Genomic DNA, 17,864 nt, shown 5'->3' with positions numbered 1-17,864 from the left:
TACATGTTTCAACTTCTTCGATTTCCATCCCTTCTTGGCCTAGTTCAGGAACATTTTCCATTGTTGGAGCTGCAAGATTCTGCTTTTAACGCTCACGCATTGCTAAATAAGTAGCAACTGAACCAGCTTCTTCATGATTGCCAGATTGTTTAAACATTTTGCTACATGTTGGCTTTAGAACTGGTGGATTAAACAAGCTAGTCACTTCCTTGTTATTCCCATCTTTGTTGGGCTGCTTCTTTGTTGCAGTGACAATGACATCACTTTGAACTACTGCATTAGCTCGCGACCGAGTTATCGGTCCAGCTTCCCTGTTAGTTCTAGCTTTCTTTGACTTGACAATTTCTTTTCTCTAAAATAAAAAATGATTTAGTAATACAAAAGCACTAAAAAAGCACTAAAAAGCACTAAAAAAATCTTTCCGAAAGATTTAGTAATGATCTAGTACCTTTAATGAATCATCGCTGGCATCTTCACTCTCATTTTCTGGAAAATATTCATCGCCTTCCTCTGGATATCGATCTTTATTTTTTGTTTTTTAATCTCTTCAGCTTGCTTTCCCTTATCAGCAACTAAAGTGGGCCACCCAAGTGATTTATAAACTGCATCATTTTCTTTCAGACGTTGTATTCTCCCCAGTTCATAGTCTGTCATTGATAGTAGAGGCGGGGTAGGCAACTGCAACCATAGTTATAAGGTGTAAAGTAATTAAACCATAGAAATTAAATCACCTGAAGAGAACAAAAAATCAAAAGTACCTCAACATCAAGGTCATTCTCTACGGTGTCTTCATCATCATCTGGTTCAGTTGCTAACTGTAATTTCCTCCTTGCTGATCATTTTTCTTTCAGACTTGCTTCTTGTTTACTTGAACTCATCTCAGGCACGGGGGAAATTTTCATCCTCTTACTCTTCTTTGTTTTTGAAGCAAATGAGTTGTAGTGTACTTACGCTTCGGTTGTTTCTTAGCAGAACCTGGTTGTTTCTTAGCAGAACTTGGTTGTTTCTTAACATAACCTGGTTATTTCTTGGCAGAACCTGGATTAGCTACACATAAATACAAATTAAGGAGGCTTAGCATCAGTATACATAAAATGGGACTGCTTTACAAAGATTACAAAGAAATGCTATTAATTACCTTCAATTATGTTTTTCCTTGCTCGTATTTTAACATGTGGCTGCATCTGGCAAGTGGGCTCAATGTCCAGGTCAATAGTGTTTTTAATGTAAAAATGAATTTCTTCGTCATTCTCACAGCCAAGTACATGTTGATTTACATCCTTGTCATCCAACAAAAGATTCCAGCCACCCCTCTTTCCTTTACTTATATAGATTCCTCCAATTTCTGAGAAATTGAGGTAATCTTTCACAAACTCAATAAGGACAGTGTAGGAAAATCTTTCCACGTCCACGCGTGTTACCAACATCGACTTTCCACCAACATAACTTGCCTTCTGAAACTGTCCTTCATAGTGCAGCCTCACATTTATCATTTTATCCATTCTGTAGAAAAAAATATTAGAACTATATGACCAGCATACAAATGGACATGAAGGTAATTAAATAAAGAACAGAGAACAAATGTACAAAAAAGACAAAAAAGACAAAAAAAAAGCAATAAAAGTAGACTAAAACAAATGGACATGAAGGTAATTAAATAAAGAAAAGAAACTTATATAGTTCGGCAGATATAAACTACACTTCAAACACATAATTAAAGACCTTACATAAAAATAAATAACAACATGAAAATACATAGTTAACCACTATTATGTTATACAAATACAAAATCTAAAGAGATGGAACACGAATTTCTGTTAAAGGAACATCGTCCCTAATCCAAATCCCTTCAGTTTCACAATTTATTCCAATATTATATGAATGATAACTGCTCAAGTCTTCTTCCATTGCGTTCTGATTTTCAGTGTCGCACCAGTCCCTTGGTAATTTTTTGATAACATATTGGCAGTTTTTCTCCACTGGATCATCCACATAAAACACTTGCTAAACTAGGATCAGATTTTTGGCGTAACTTATTAAAGTTTACTCGAGTAAGACCAAAAGGATCTTTTTCTTCTTGGTACCAGCAACATTTAAATAGGACCACTGTAAAAGCTCCCTAATAGTCAAGTTCGAATATTTCTTCGATTGATCCGTAGTAATTGACACCCCCAACTACTGGATTCTGGTCTTTCGAGCTTGCAAAGGTAGTGGTCTCGGCTGTTAAAAATACCCCACTATTTTGTGTGGTACATCAAAAATCTCTAAATTTGCTATGGAGTCTGTATCCATTTATTACATAGTTCGTAAACTTCCTAGCTAGTCGATTATGCCACAAAGCAAACACCTCTAAATCCCTTGAATTTTTTTTCTTCAGAACCTCATCTTTTAACCATTTCCAAAAGTCTTCCATGTGTGCTCGTTCCCTTTTGTATTTTTGCTGACTTGCAAGACCATCCATGAAAGCTCGATGCTCCCTGAATAGTTAATAAGGTCAAATAATATATATAGATATCAATACTTAACTGGTGAGTAAACCAAAAGGGGCATTAGAACTTACTCGATTAAACTTTCTATTTCCTTATTATCGGAATTAAAAAGAATATAACGATGCGCTGCCTTCCAATCTGCATCTTTCATTTTAAATATCCTGCCATCCTTATTCTTTTTTGTTCCGATGTGATATTCCACATTTGTTCCATATTTTTCAAAATCAGTTGAATTATTTTCTACTACTCCATCGATGTCCAGAAACCTTGAACAAAATGTGACACACTCTTCCGCAAAGTACCCTTCTACAATAGAACCTTCTGGCCTACTTCTATTTCTAACATAGCCTTTCCACTTTCCTAGATATCGATCAATTGCAAACATGCAATGTAGGTGCTCAGGTCCAACATATTCTACTTCTCTACATAGATGTACAGGCAAGTGGACCATAATATCAAAAAATGGCTCTGCGAAAATCATTTCAAATTCACAAAGTATTACCACAATTTCTCTTTACAACTTCTTGATATCATCTAATTCTACCACCTTGCTCCACAGACCGTGAAGAAATGAACCCAACCTGATCATCGGTAATGCGACCTCGGGTTTTAATGTATTTTTTACGGCAAATTGCAATAAATAGTGGAGTATGAAATGAGCATCATGGCTCTTATACCCCACCGCCTTTCTCTCTTTTATGTGCACATACCGACTTACATTTGAGGCACAACCATAAGGAAGTTTGGCATTTTTCAATAGGCTGCAGAAAATTTCTTTTTCCTTATTTGTCATGTCAAATATCGCTGCCATAATTTCAAAATGTTTTCCATCGTCACTTTTAATAGGATGAAGAGGCTTTCTTATGCCCCGATCCTGTAAATCATAACAAGCATTTAGGTGATCCTTCGATTTGCCACTTATATTAAGCAAAGTACCTAATATTTTATCGCATATGTTCTTCTCTATATGCATGGCGTCCAAGTTATGTCGAAGCGGATTATGAAACCAGTAGGGAAGATAAAAAAATATTGATTTTTTTTAAAGGGCCAACCCTTTTACGCTTCCTCCGGGTCTTATCTCCAAACTGATTTTCATACCCCCATAATAACTCTTCAATTTCTATTCCTGTTAATGGCACTGGACTATTTCCCATTTCCATTTTACCATTAAATCTCTTCTTATCTAGCCTCCACTCGTGTATCAGATCAAGAAACTTTCTATGATTCATGTAGACAATTTTTTTGCTATGTTTCAAATAAACAGAAAAAGTCTCGTAATGGCACTCTGGACATGCTAGTTTCCCCTTCGTACTCCAGCCTGATAACATAGCATACCCCGGAAAATCGCTTATTGTCCATAATGCGCTTGCTCGTAAATTAAAATTCTCGCTGGTAAGGGAATCATGAGTTTCGACACCATCTTTCCACAATGCTTTCAACTCCAAAATTAAAGGCTGTATATAAACATCAATATTGTTCTTGGGAGAATCTGGACCGGATATTAACGTGGACAGAATCAAATTTTCTTGTTTCATACATAGCCAGTGGGGAAGGTTATAATTTACCAACACGATTGGCCATGTACTATGACTTAAATTCATTGAACGATATGGGTTAAAACCATCAGCTGTTACACCCAATCTAACATTTCAATTTTCCGCTGCAAAATCAGGATAACGAGCATGTTAGGTCACACAACACTGTAGAAGGGGGTTGAATACAGTGTTAATACAATCAAATCGATTTAACACAAGTATGTAACAAAGATCAAGTATATTGAATAAACTCTGTTACAATAAGAACTGTTGTTCTCTCTCAGTGATGAACAAATATCACTAAGAGCTGCTATGTTACAATGTATAATCTTCTCGATAATGATAACACATATAGTGTAAACCCTAAGTCTGTGTTTATATAGTACACAGTTACAAGATAACTTCTAATTGATATATAATATAATTCTGTCTCCTAAAATATATCAATCAGATATCTTCTACAAGTCTTCCAGTCTTCTAACACTTTCCATGCATATCTTCTTTTGTTTTAGTCTCGATCTTCTACTGTAAATCAGTTTCCTTCCTTTATGAAAGTCTTCCTACACTTAAGTTCTGATATTACCTTAAGTTCTGATATTAAGTTCTGACTTCCAGTAAGTCCTGATTTCAGTAAGTCCTGATATGTCCTGTTTGTTAAGATCCGAAAACTAAACATGAATCATATTAGACATGACATCTCAAATATATCTAACAGAGCATCCATCGCCCTTAACAACTGGTGCAAATGTTTTTTATGGCTTCCAATCTAGCAACTGGTGCAAATGTTTCATCATAATCAATACCCTCCTGTTGAGAGTAGGCCTTAGCAATCAGCCTTACTTTGTTCCTTGTAATTATGTCATCACTGTCAGTTTTATTTCTGAACACCCATTTTGTGCCAACAACTGATCTGTTCTTTGGTCTTGGCACTAGGGTCTAGACTTTATTTCTTTCAAACTCATTTAACTCTTCCTGCATTGCTTGCACCCAATCAGCATCTTGAAGAGCTTCTTCCACTTTTTTTGGTTCAGTTTGAGATAGATGTTGTAGTTCTAGTTCTGACACCTGCTTCAGGATCTCCAATTATTAAGTCAGGTGTATGTGATTTAGTCTACTTCCTTGCAGATGGAAGTTATTCTCTAGAACTGGATCTACCCCATGATCCATTCTATCTCCATCAGCATTTTCTGATGCTCCCCCTGTAGTTATGCTCTCTGAAACTTCATAATTTGAGTTAGATCCTTCAGGATTTGAAGTATCAGAGTTTCCAGAATTACCAGAATTTGGCTTATCAGAACTTGATGAATCAGAACTTGAAGAGCCAGTGACAGGTTGTGATGCTTCTTGAGAGTCTTGAGTTGTGGTAGGATCTTCAGCTTGCTCCCCCTGGACAGGTGCATTTTCCTTTGGAGTTGTTACCATAGTTTCAATGACATCAGAACTTAACCCGTCAGAACCTACAGGATCAGAGTTTAAGTCATCGGAATTTATAGAATCAGAATTTAAATCTTCATTTTCAAATCTCAGCTGATCATGATCATTGAAATCTTCAAGTCTAGTAATCTTCTTATCATCAAAAGATACATTGATAGATTCCATGACAACCCTTGTTCTTAAATTGTAGACTCTGAAGGCTTTTGTGGAAAGTGGATATCCAACAAAAATTCCTTCATCAGCTTTTAGATCAAATTTCGACAGCTATTCAGGATGAGTCTTAAGAACAAAACACTTACATCCAAATACATGAAAGTATTTCAGATTTGGCTTCTTTTTCTTCACCATTTTATATGGTGTTTTTCCATGCTTGTTTATGAGTGTAGCATTCTGTGTAAAACAAGCAGTCTGCACAACTTCAGCCCAAAAGAAGGTTGGTAGCTTTGCTTCATCAAGCATTGTTATGCAGCTTCAATGAGAGTCCTGTTCTTTCTTTCTACAACTCCATTTTGCTGTGGAGTTCCAGGTGTAGAAAATTCCTGTTTGATTCCATGCTCTTTGCAGAATTCTTCCATGATTGAATTCTTGAACTCAGTGCCATTATCACTTATTATTATTTTAACAGAATCTTCGACCAATTTATCCAGCTGTTTGATATGATCAGTTAGAGTAGATGTAGTTTCATTCTTCTTGTGCAGGAAATACACCCAAGTGTACCTTGTGAACTCAGCCACTATAACCATGGTATATTTCTTCTTTGCAATATACATGACATTGACTGGACCAAATAGATCAACATGCAGTAGGTGATAAGGCTCAAGAATTGAAGATTCAGTTTTTCTCTTGAAATAAAATTTTATTTGTTTTGCCTTTTGACATGAATCACAAAGGCCATCAGGAGCAAATACTGATTTTGGCAGTCCTCTCACAAGATCTTTCTTTACAAGCTCATTTATGTTGTTGAAATTTAAATGAGAGAGTCTTCTGTGCCAATTCCAGCTTTCTTCAATTGATGCTCTACTCAACAGATAAATTGCAGAAGCATCAGAACTTGTTGAAAGTTTGGCTTCATAAATATTAACATGCCTGTAACCTTTCAAAACCACTTTGCCTGTAGAATTGCATACAACTTCACAGTGTTCTTCAAAGAAATCCACATGATAACCTTTGTCACAGATTTGACTCACACTTAGCAGATTGTGTTTAAGTCCTGAGACAAGAGCTACTGATTCAATGATGACATTCCCAAGATTGATATTGCCATATCCTAGAGTTTTTCCCATGTTTCCATCTCCATAAGAAACTCCAAGGCCAGCTTTCTCCACAAAGTCTGATAGCAGGGCTTTATTTCTAGTCATATGTCCTGAACATCCACTGTCCAGCACTAGGATGTTTTTCCTGTTGCCCTGCAATCATAAAGACCACTAATGGTTAGTTTTAAGGATCCAGACTTGCTTGGATCCTTTGGCCTTTTTAAGTTTGTTAGCATTTGCAGCGGATTTAATTTCAGAGTTTATGCTAACATCCTGTTTATCAGAGTTTATATCAGACTTTGCATCAGACTTTACACTAAAAGGAATAATACTAACTTTCTTTAAAGAAGGTTTTATTTGATAATAATCATAATAAAGACTATGATATTCCTTACAAGTATAAATGGAATGCCATAAACTACCACAATGAAAACAAGGATTTTGTGGTTTAAATCTAACAGACTGACTCTTAACTCCTGATCTAGGAGGTAAAAAGTTTATATCTTTATTCTTCCTGCAAAAAGAAGCAAGATGGTTAGAGTTTCCACAGTTATAACATTTCTTTCTAGGAGCATTAGGAACAGGCATATAATTATTGATTTTGTTCACACCTTCCTTTCCATTCCTATTTTTCCTAGCTTCCTTTACCTTGTTGACATTCCTAATCTCTTAAGATGTTTTTTTGTCATTAAGCCTATGCTGACTTCAGCTGGTTTATCCTGTTCTAATTTGTCAGAAGTTGACTTATCTTTGACTTCTGTCACAGACTCTTTCATCTTTTCAGAATCAGACTTTACAGTTTTTGCTACAAACTTAACATGATTTACCTTTGGCTTAGCAATCTGTTTAACAACAATTGGCTTAATTTGTTCAGTTCCTTTTTCACTTTTATCATCTCCACAACCTAATCCCTCTTTCCAATTTCCACTACCTAATAAATTCTGAGTTGCTCTGCTAGAGTTAGTCCAAGTTCTGATAATCTCTCTTTCCTTTTCTAAGTCAGCTTTTAGAGATTCATTCAATTTTAACACTTCATCTCTAACATATAAAGCATCATCTTTTTCTTTCTTAGTTTGATGAAGAACAACTAACTCCTTTTCTAAATAATAATTTTTCTTTTTATAAGCAAGATTTTCAGATGTTAATCTTTCACATGTTAAAGTCTGATCTCTATAACTAATAAACATGGTTTTAAGATATAATCTCAACTCAGTAATATCATCAGTATGAAAGGCATAAGTTGTTTGAGGTACCTTCAATTCAGCAGTTTCAGGGCTGCTATCAGCATTTTCCATCAGGGCATAGTTCACCTCATGTTCAGAATCTGAAGTGTCTTTCCAGCTTTTTTTCTTCGTGACAAGTGCCTTGCCTTTGTCACTTTTTCCTTTCTTGCAGTCAGGAGATATGTGGCTTCTTTCACCATAATTGTATCATTTGACATTTAAGTTGTCTCATCTGTCAGACTTTCCTTTACCTTCAGACTTTCTGAACCCTTTCTTATCAGAACTTCCACTTTCCTGGAAAACTTCTTGCCTTTTCTGAATTTCCTGTAGGCTATCTTTGTGATACCCTTCACCATGAGAGCACACAATTTCATCATCTCTTCATCAACATCTATTTCAGGTAAACTTTCAGTTTCTGAATCATCATCATCAGAATATGATGACTCTGAATCAGACTTTATGATGAGAGCCTTTCCTTTGCCCTTTTTTGAGGCAACAACTTTAGGAGATTCATCCTCATCCTTAAGAGCAACTGTCCTTGACTTTCTTCCATGCATCTTGCTCCTTTGATCCATCTTAAGTTTATAAGTCTTGAGCATACCATAAATTTCATCAAGAGTAGTTTCAGTAAGGTCATAGTTGTCTCTTATGGTAGTAGACTTTAAATCCCAATTTTCAGGAAGAGCTAAAAGGAATTTTATATTTGAATCTTCAAGATCATATTCCTTGTCCACCAGTGACAGATCATTCAAGAGTTTGACAAACCTGTCATATAAGTCAGTTAAAGACTCATCAGCTTTTGAGTCAAAGTGCTCATATTCTTGAGTGAGTATAGTCCTCCTGTTCTTCTTGATTACATCAATTCCCTGTCATCTTGTCTCCAGAGCATCCCATATCTCCTTTGAAGTCTTGCAATGAATTACCCTATTTGACATGACATTATCAATGGTACTATGCAACAAATACCTTACCCTTGCATCCTTGGAAATAGATGAGATATCTTTAGCTGTGTACTCACCTTTCTCCTTTGGTATGGTCTTTGCTGGTTGATCAGCAACTACAACAGAGAGTTTGGTTGGCTTATGTGGCCCTTCATTAATTCTGTCAAGGTATTCTGGATTTGTAGCTTCCAGAAACATAGCCATCTTCACTTTCCATATGGGATACTCAGAAGGTCTAAGTATGGGAACCCTAATAGTCTCATATCGACTGTGGGTTTGAGTCTTTTGAGTTTCTTCAGTATTGGTGGGCTTGGTTGGAGTTTGGGCTTCTTCAGACATAATTTTTTTGAATCTTTACTGTATGCGTGTTAACAGATAAGCTCTGATACCAATTTTTAGGTCACACAACGCTGTAGAAGGGGATTGAATACAGTGTTAATACAATCAAATTGATTTAACACAAGTATGTAACAAAGATCAAGTATATTGAATAAACTCTGTTACAATAAGAACTGTTGTTCTCTCTTAGTGATGAACAAATATATCACTAAGAGCTGCTAGGTTACAATGTATAATCTTCTCGATAATGATAACACATATAGTATAAACCCTAAGTCTGTGTTTATATAGTAAACAGTTACAAGATAACTTCTAATTGATATATAATATAATTTTGTCTCCTTAAATATATCAATCAGATATCTTCTACAAGTCTTCCAGTCTTCTAACTCTTTTCATGCATATCTTCTTTTGTTTTAGTCTCGATCTTCTACTGTAAATCAGCTTCCTTCCTTATATGAAAGTCTTCCCGCACTTAAGTTCCGATATGACCTTAAGTTCTGATATTAAGTTCTGACTTCCAGTAAGTCCTGATTTCAGTAAGTCCTGATATGTCCTGTTTGTTAAGATCTGAAAACTAAACATGAATCATATTAGACATGACATCTCAAATATATCTAACAGAGCATCCATCGCCTTCCAAGCCGAAGCATCAGCCGGATGTCTTAATTTTCCATCTTTTATTCATCCTAATGCATGCCATCTCATAAGTCTGGAAAAGTCTTCACACAGGAACATCCTTTGTAACCTTGGTCGTAGTGGGACGTACCTCATCACATTTGCTGCTACTTTCTGAATCAACTTCGGTGGATCATTATTTTCAACGATGCCATCTTTTTCATGTATAACCCATCTCGACACACCACAAGTTTCACATTTATTTTTTTTCTCTATTTTTAACCCAATACAACATGCAGCTGTTGGGGCACGCGTGTATTTTCTCGTAGTCAAGGCCTAAATCCCAAATGACACTCTTTGCAGCATTAAAAGACAAAGGGAGATTGGCATCAGGAAACGCTTCTTTGATCAGCTTTAGTAATTCTCCAAATACAGACTCACTAATTCCGTAAACGCATTTTAAATGATAAAATCTGATCAGGAAACTTAATCGAGAAAACGTAGTACAACCGGGATATAATGGTTATTTTTCTTCTTCAACATGCTGAAAAAATTTCTTAGCGTCTGCATTTGGTTCGTCTTCACAGCCTCCTTGATTTTCAAAATTCTTACACATATAATTGAACATTGCATCTAAATTATCTTCAAATTCAATCCCCATTTCAGAATCTTCAAAGTCATCAGTACCTCCTAATTTTGTCTGTGAAACCTCACAGATCCAATCGGCATGTAACGGAGAAGGGCCATTACAAACAAGATGATCGTAGATGACAACTTGGCAGTACCAATTACGTTCAGTACATTTTTTGCACGGACACTTCATTTGATCGCCATTTTTGTGGATGAGAAATGCATTTTTCAAAAATGCTTTTATTTCTCTTATATACTCTGGACTGGATCTTGGAAAACCTATCCAAATGTAATACTCGTCCATTTTTACGAACCCTGTGACCTATTAATAAAGTCGATAGGAGATTCAACATTTTTGTAATTCTTAGTACATATTTTTATCTAAACAGGTCATGTCATACAGTGTTACCTACTCATTAATACTATTTTAAATCATGAGCCTATTAGTGAAGCAAATTCAATGAAGCAACAACTGGTACCATAGAGAAGCGGCCATAAACTAGAAAGTCGGCGATTAATCAACAATTCAAAGTGCTTTTCTTACGTCTTCTTGATAAACCAGCGTTTATATATAGAAGTACTATAATTAGAGGAAAGTACGCTAATTATACAGTGTTACCTATCATACTATCGTACTATTTATACAGTGTTACCTATTCATTTTCTCTAAACAGGTTCAGTACGCTAATTCTACCATCCGCATTCGTAATTCCAAATCAAAAGTACGCTAATTCTACCATCAAGAATTACACTCCCTCATCGTCATTCTTATCAGTTTAACGGTTTACACACAATCTTGAAAGAACAAGACTGGATACAATATAACATAATAACAAGTAATATAAATCCTCAAACTAAACTACATGGTGCGAAAAATATAAATTACTTATAAACCATAATATAACAAGTAACATAAATCCTCAAACTAACAAAACTTTCCCATATATAATCAATTATGCATACATTCATATACAGACAATAACTAATAAATAATCTCAAAAAAAGCAGGAGCAATGAGTGCATCTACAAGTAAACATAATAAAAACATAACAAATTAATATAAAAAAACAGAATGTAGACTAAATCGAACCCAATAAAGACATGCAGTGATGAAAACATGAAAAACATCCAAAATCAAAATCAAACATCAACCACAAACATCAAACACAAACATATCAAAATCAAACCCTAAATCGAATTCCCCTAAATCAGCAAAAACCCTAAATCAAAAATTAGAAGCTTTTTAGAAATTACCTACAAAAGCTTTTTAGGGCATGCAAATCCAAAAGCCCCTAAATGTAAGCAAAACCAAAAGCCCCAAAGCGACAATGGAGTAGAAATTGAGAGTTTGAGAAAAGTCACTGAGAGTTTGAGCAGAAATTGCGACAATGGTACAAAGTGCGAAACTACAAATTGAGAGAGTTTTTCACTGACAGAGTTTGAGAAATTGAAACTAAAAACTAAAATGGTACTTTTTCACTGAGAGAGTCGAAAGAAGGGGGAAATTTTGAGAAGGGGAAATTTTGGCCGCCCAAAATTTTGGCCTCGGTAATATAAACATATATCTGTGTCTGAGTTCTTTTTTATTAAATTTATTTATTTACTGTATAGTTAAAGTATAAGTTATGCAAATAAAAACACACCAACTAAGTTGGTGCAGTGGTTGTGAACATCTTTGTTTAAGTGGGAGGTCTTGGGTTCAATTCCCTTGGCTAGCAAACCTTCTTGACAATTTTTTTTTATAATATTATTATTAATATTAAGTGAGGTCACGTGGGACTCACATAATACAAAAGCACTCTCTGACCGATCAGAGAGTGTTTCTAACCCATCAGAGAGTGCTTCCAGATAAAATGGGTACCCACAAGTTGGCCCTTTTTTGTATTTTATATTTTATTAAAAAATAAAAAATATTTTGCATTTTTTATTTAACTAAATATTAAAATTTAATTTTATTAATTAAAATATTTTATATTTTAAATTATTTTTTCTTTAAGTACGTCGAAGGTCTTAAATTCGATCTTCCGGTCCCACAACAGGGCACCACCACGTCAGCACTGTGGGTCCCACATGTTGGCCCCACTGTGCCACGTCAGCACTGGATGTGGGCCCCATAGTGCCACGTCAGCATTTTCTGTCCATGTCAGCATTTTTTATTTTTTAAAAATATGTAATGCAACACCAATAACTCTAGTGTTGCTTGTTGCACAACACTGTCAATAACTAGCAACAGTAACTTAACTATAATGCAACGCTTATTCTACTCTATTGCAAAAAATCAAAAAAATTGTAGATAATGAAACGCTGTTGGTGCAATGCTTCTTAAAAGGCATTGCATTTGAGCATTTTGGGCATAGTGGTTGTTAGTACCACTGGATAAATCTTTAAAGGGTGGTACCTATTACTCCTTGATACGAAGGTATGTTCAAAGCATTACATATGAAAGGATATCTTCGATATATTGTTTATTTTGGTATTTGTACGATTATATATAAAATTGAAATACACGTAGATTCTCTCCATTAGGACATGAATTTAACTGATCCAAATCAAAGTCAAATGGTCAAACTAGCAAAAAAAAATTCAAGTATATTCATATAAAAGAGATATTCTATTATTCTAAAACATCAAAATTATATCGTTATGGAATATATATCTAAGTCAATATGATCAAAGAATAAATATCAATATATGATATTTCTTAGAGATCAGTTACAACATCAATAAGGCAAATAGCTCGAAAAACGGATATATCAGAAATATTCCTTAGAAAACTCGTGCTATATTAAAAAATATTTTACTCTTCGCTCCAAAATATATTTTTACATCAATAAAAAGAGTTTTTATCCAAATTTTATTAATATTCAAGATTGAAATATTAATATCCATTTTTATAATCCATTCCATGTATACGTGAAGTAATTTTCTCGCGTTTCGTAAAATCAACATTTCTCGGAGAAAATGTTAGATATATTTGATAATGTCATGGCTAATATGTTTTATGTTTAGATTTCAGATCTTATCTGAACAGAACAAATCAGTACTTAACTGATCAGTACTTATACTGGAAGTCAGAACTTAAGGGATATCAGTACTTATGTCATCAAGAGATAGATATCAGAACTTAAGTGCTGAAGGACGATCAGATAAGGACAGTAGCTGATTGAAGTTAAGAAGATCAAGATAAACATAAGAAGAGATATGCATGAAGAAGGAATTCCGTAAAGAATGGAATACTTGGAATAGAAGATATCTGATTGATATATTTTAGGAAGCAGAATTATATTCCATATCAATTAGCGATTATCTTGTAACTGTGTAGTATATAAACACAGACATAGGGTTTACACTATAAGTGTTATCATTATCGAGAATATTATTTAATATAACCCTAGAAGCTCTCATGATATTTTGTTCATCACTGAGAGATAACAGTTCCAGATTGTAACAGAGTTTATTGTTTCAATAAAGTTTGTTTTCTGTTACATAAGTTCTTGAAGTTTGATTTGATTGTAATAAACACTGTATTCAACCTCTCTACAGTGAAAGTGTGACCTAACAAGTGGTATCAGAGCCTTCTATTAACACACATACAGTTAAAGATCCAAACACAATCATGTCTGACACAGAAACTCCAACTAAGCCTACCAAAACTGAGGAATCTTCAAAGACATCAACTCAGAGTCGATATGAGACTATCAGAGTTCCCATATTGAGACCATCTGAATATCCCATATGGAAGGTAAGGATGACCATGTTTCTGGAAGCAACAGATCCAGAATACCTTGATAGAATCAAGGAAGGGCCTCACAAACCTACCAAGCTCGCTGTTGTAGTTGCAGGTGAAGCAGCAATGACCGTACCAAAGGAAAAGAGTGATTACACTGCTGAAGATATAGCATCTATTGCTAAGGATGCCAAGGTACGACACTTATTGCATAGTGCCATTGATAATGTAATGTCAAATAGGGTAATCAACTGCAAGACTGCTAAGGAGATATGGGATGCACTGGAGACAAGGTGTCAAGGAACTGAAACAGTTAAGAAGAACAGGAAGACAATACTCACTCAAGAGTATGAACACTTTGACTCAAGGACTAATGAGTCATTGACTGATGTATATGATAGATTTGTCAAACTCTTGAATGACTTGTCATTGGTTAATAAAGAATATGATCTTGAAGATACAAACCTTAAATTCCTGTTAGCTCTTCCTGAATGTTGGGATTTGAAGGCAACAACAATAAGAGACAACTACAATCTTGATGAAACAACTCTTGATGAAATCTATGGAATGCTCAAGAATCATGAACTTGAGATGGAACAAAGAAGCAAGAGGAAAGGAGGAAAGTCAAGGACAGTTGCTCTCAAGGCTGAAGAGGAATCCCCCAAACCACCTTCCTCAAAGAAGGACAAGGGTAAAGCTCTTATCATAAAGTCTGATACCGAGTCATCAAGTTCTGAGAATGATGATGACTCAGATTCTGAAAGCTTGCCTGAGACTGATGCTGATGAGGAGATGATGAAGCTGTGTGCTCTTATGGTGAAAGGAATCACAAAGATTGCATACAGGAAGTTCAGGAAGGGAAAGAAGTTTTCCAGAAAAGGCATAAGTTCTGATAAGAAGAATTTTAGAAGATCTGAAGGAAGAGGAGGAAAGTCTGACAGAGGAGATTACGCTAATGTTAAATGTTATAATTGTGGTGAGAAAGGCCATATATCTCCTGATTGCAAGAAGACCAAGAGTGACAAAGGCAAAGCTCTTGTCACAAAGCAGAAAAGCTGGACAGACACCTCAGACTCTGAAAGTGAGGAGAACTATGCATTGATGGCAAATGCTGATAAATCAAGTTCTGAGAGCAGTTCTGAAGCTGCTGAAACAAAGGTACCTCAGACTACTTATGCCTTTCATACTGATGATATTAATGAGTTGAGAAGATATCTTAAAACCATGTTTGTTAGTTATAGAGATCAAACTTTAACATGTGAAAGATTAACTTCTGAAAATCTTGCTTTTAGGAAAAGAAATGATTTCTTAGAAAAAGAGTTAGTCATGTTTCATCAAACTCAGCAGGATAGAGATGATGCTTTTTATGTTAGGGATGAAGTGCTAAAAATGAATGAATCTCTAAAAACTGAGTTAGAAAAGGAGAGAGAGATTATCAGAACTTGGACTAATTCTGGCAAAACAACTCAAAATTTGCTAAGCAGTGGAAACTGGAAAGAGGGCTTAGGTTATGGAGAAAATAAAAATGAAAAAGGAACTGTAGAAATTAAGCCTGTTGATAAGCAAAAGCCGAAGATAAAACCTGTTAAGTTTGTAACTGAAAAATCTGAAAATGAGAAATCAGAAGTTAAAAAGGAATTAGCTTCTGACAAACTAAAACAGAAAAAGACAGCTGAAGTTAACATAGGCTTAATGACAAAGAAGCAGCTTAAGCATAAGCTGAAAGATGTTAAGAATGCAAACAAGGTAAAATCACCTAGGAAAAACAGGAATGGAAAGGAAGGTGTGAATAAAAGCAATAACTATAAATCTGTTCCCGATGCTCCTAGGAAAGCGTGTCATAACTGTGGAAGTTCTAACCATCTGGCTTCTTTTTGCAGGAAGAATAAGAATATTAACTCCTTATCTACAAAATCAGGAGTTAAGAGTCAGTCTGTTAGATACAAACCACAAGATCCTTGTTTTCATTGTGGTAGTTTATGGCATTCCATTTATACTTGTAAGGAATATCATAGTTTGTACTATGATTATTATCAAATAAAACCTTCTTTAAAGAAAGTTTCTGTTGTTCCTTCTAGTGTAAGTTCTGACTCAAAGTCTGGTAGTATAAGTTCTGATAAGAAAACTGTTAACATAAAATCTGATGCTAAATCCGCTGCTAATGTTAACAAACCTAAAAAGGCCAAAGGATCCAAGCAAGTCTGGGTCCTTAAAACTAATAATTAGTGGTCTTTTTGATTGCAGGGCAACAGGAAAAATATTTTAGTTCTAGACAGTGGATATTCAGGACATATGACTGGAAATAAGGCCCTGCTATCAGACTTTGTGGAGAAAGCTGGCCCAAGTGTTTCTTATGGAGATGGCAATATTGGAAAAACTTTGGGATATGGCAATATCAATCTTGGGAATGTCATCATTACAAATGTAGCTCTTGTCTCAGGACTTAAACACAACTTACTGAGTATAAGTCAAATCTGTGACAGAGGTTATCATGTTGATTTCTTTGCAGAACATTGTGAAATAGTTAGTAAATCTAAAGAAAAAATTGTTCTGAAGGGATTCAGGCGTGGTAACATTTATAAAGCTAAGCTTTCAACAAGTTCTGATGGTTCTGCAATCTGTTTAGTAAGTAGAGTCTTAACTGAAGAAAGCTGGAATTGGCACAAGAAACTCTCTCATTTAAACTTCAACAAGATAAATGAACTAATCAAGAAAGATCTTGTGAGAGGACTGCCAAAATCAGTGTTTGTTCCTGATGGTCTTTGTGACTCATGTCAGAAGGCTAAACAAAGAAAATCTTCATTCAAGAGCAAGACTGAATCATCAATTCTTGAGCCTTATTATCTGCTTCATATTGATCTATTTGGTCCAGTGAATGTCATGTCTATTGCAAAGAAGAAATATGCGTTGGTCATAGTAGATGAGTTCACCAGATACACATGGGTGTATTTCTTGCACACGAAAAGTGAAACTACATCTATCCTGATTGATCATGTCAAACATCTGGATAAATTGATCAAAGATTCTGTGAAAATTTTGAGGAGTGATAATGGCACTGAATTCAAGAATCTGATAATGGAAGAGTTCTGCAAAAATCATGGAATAAAGCAGGAATTTTCTGCTCCTGGAACTCCACAGCAAAATGGAGTTGTTGAAAGGAAGAATAGAACTCTCATTGAAGCTGCACGAACAATGCTTGAAGAAGCAAAGCTTCCAACCTATTTCTGGGCTGAAGCTGTGCAGACTGCTTGTTTTACTCAAAATGCAACACTCATTAACAAGCATGGAAAAACACCATATGAGATGGTGAAGAACAAGAAGCCAAATCTCAAATACTTTCATGTATTTGGATGTAAGTGTTTTGTTCTCAAGACTCATCCTGAACAGCTATCCAAGTTTGATCTAAAAGCTGATGAGGGAATCTTTGTTGGATATCCACTTTCTACAAAAGCCTTCAGAGTCTATAATTTGAGAACAAAAGTGGTCATGGAATCTATCAATGTCTCTTTTGATGACAAGAAGATCACTGGACTTGAAGATTGCATTGATCATGATCAGCTGAGATTTGAAAATGAAGATTCATATTCTGATACCTCAAGTCCTGACAGTCTAAGTCCTGATACTGTAAATTCTGATGGATTAAACTCTGATGTTATTGAAACTGTGGTGACTACG

This window comes from Apium graveolens, chromosome 9 (genome assembly GCF_009905375.1).
Source record: "Apium graveolens cultivar Ventura chromosome 9, ASM990537v1, whole genome shotgun sequence".
Classification (NCBI taxonomy): domain Eukaryota; kingdom Viridiplantae; phylum Streptophyta; class Magnoliopsida; order Apiales; family Apiaceae; genus Apium; species Apium graveolens.
Note: the sequence above shows the minus strand (reverse complement) of the source record.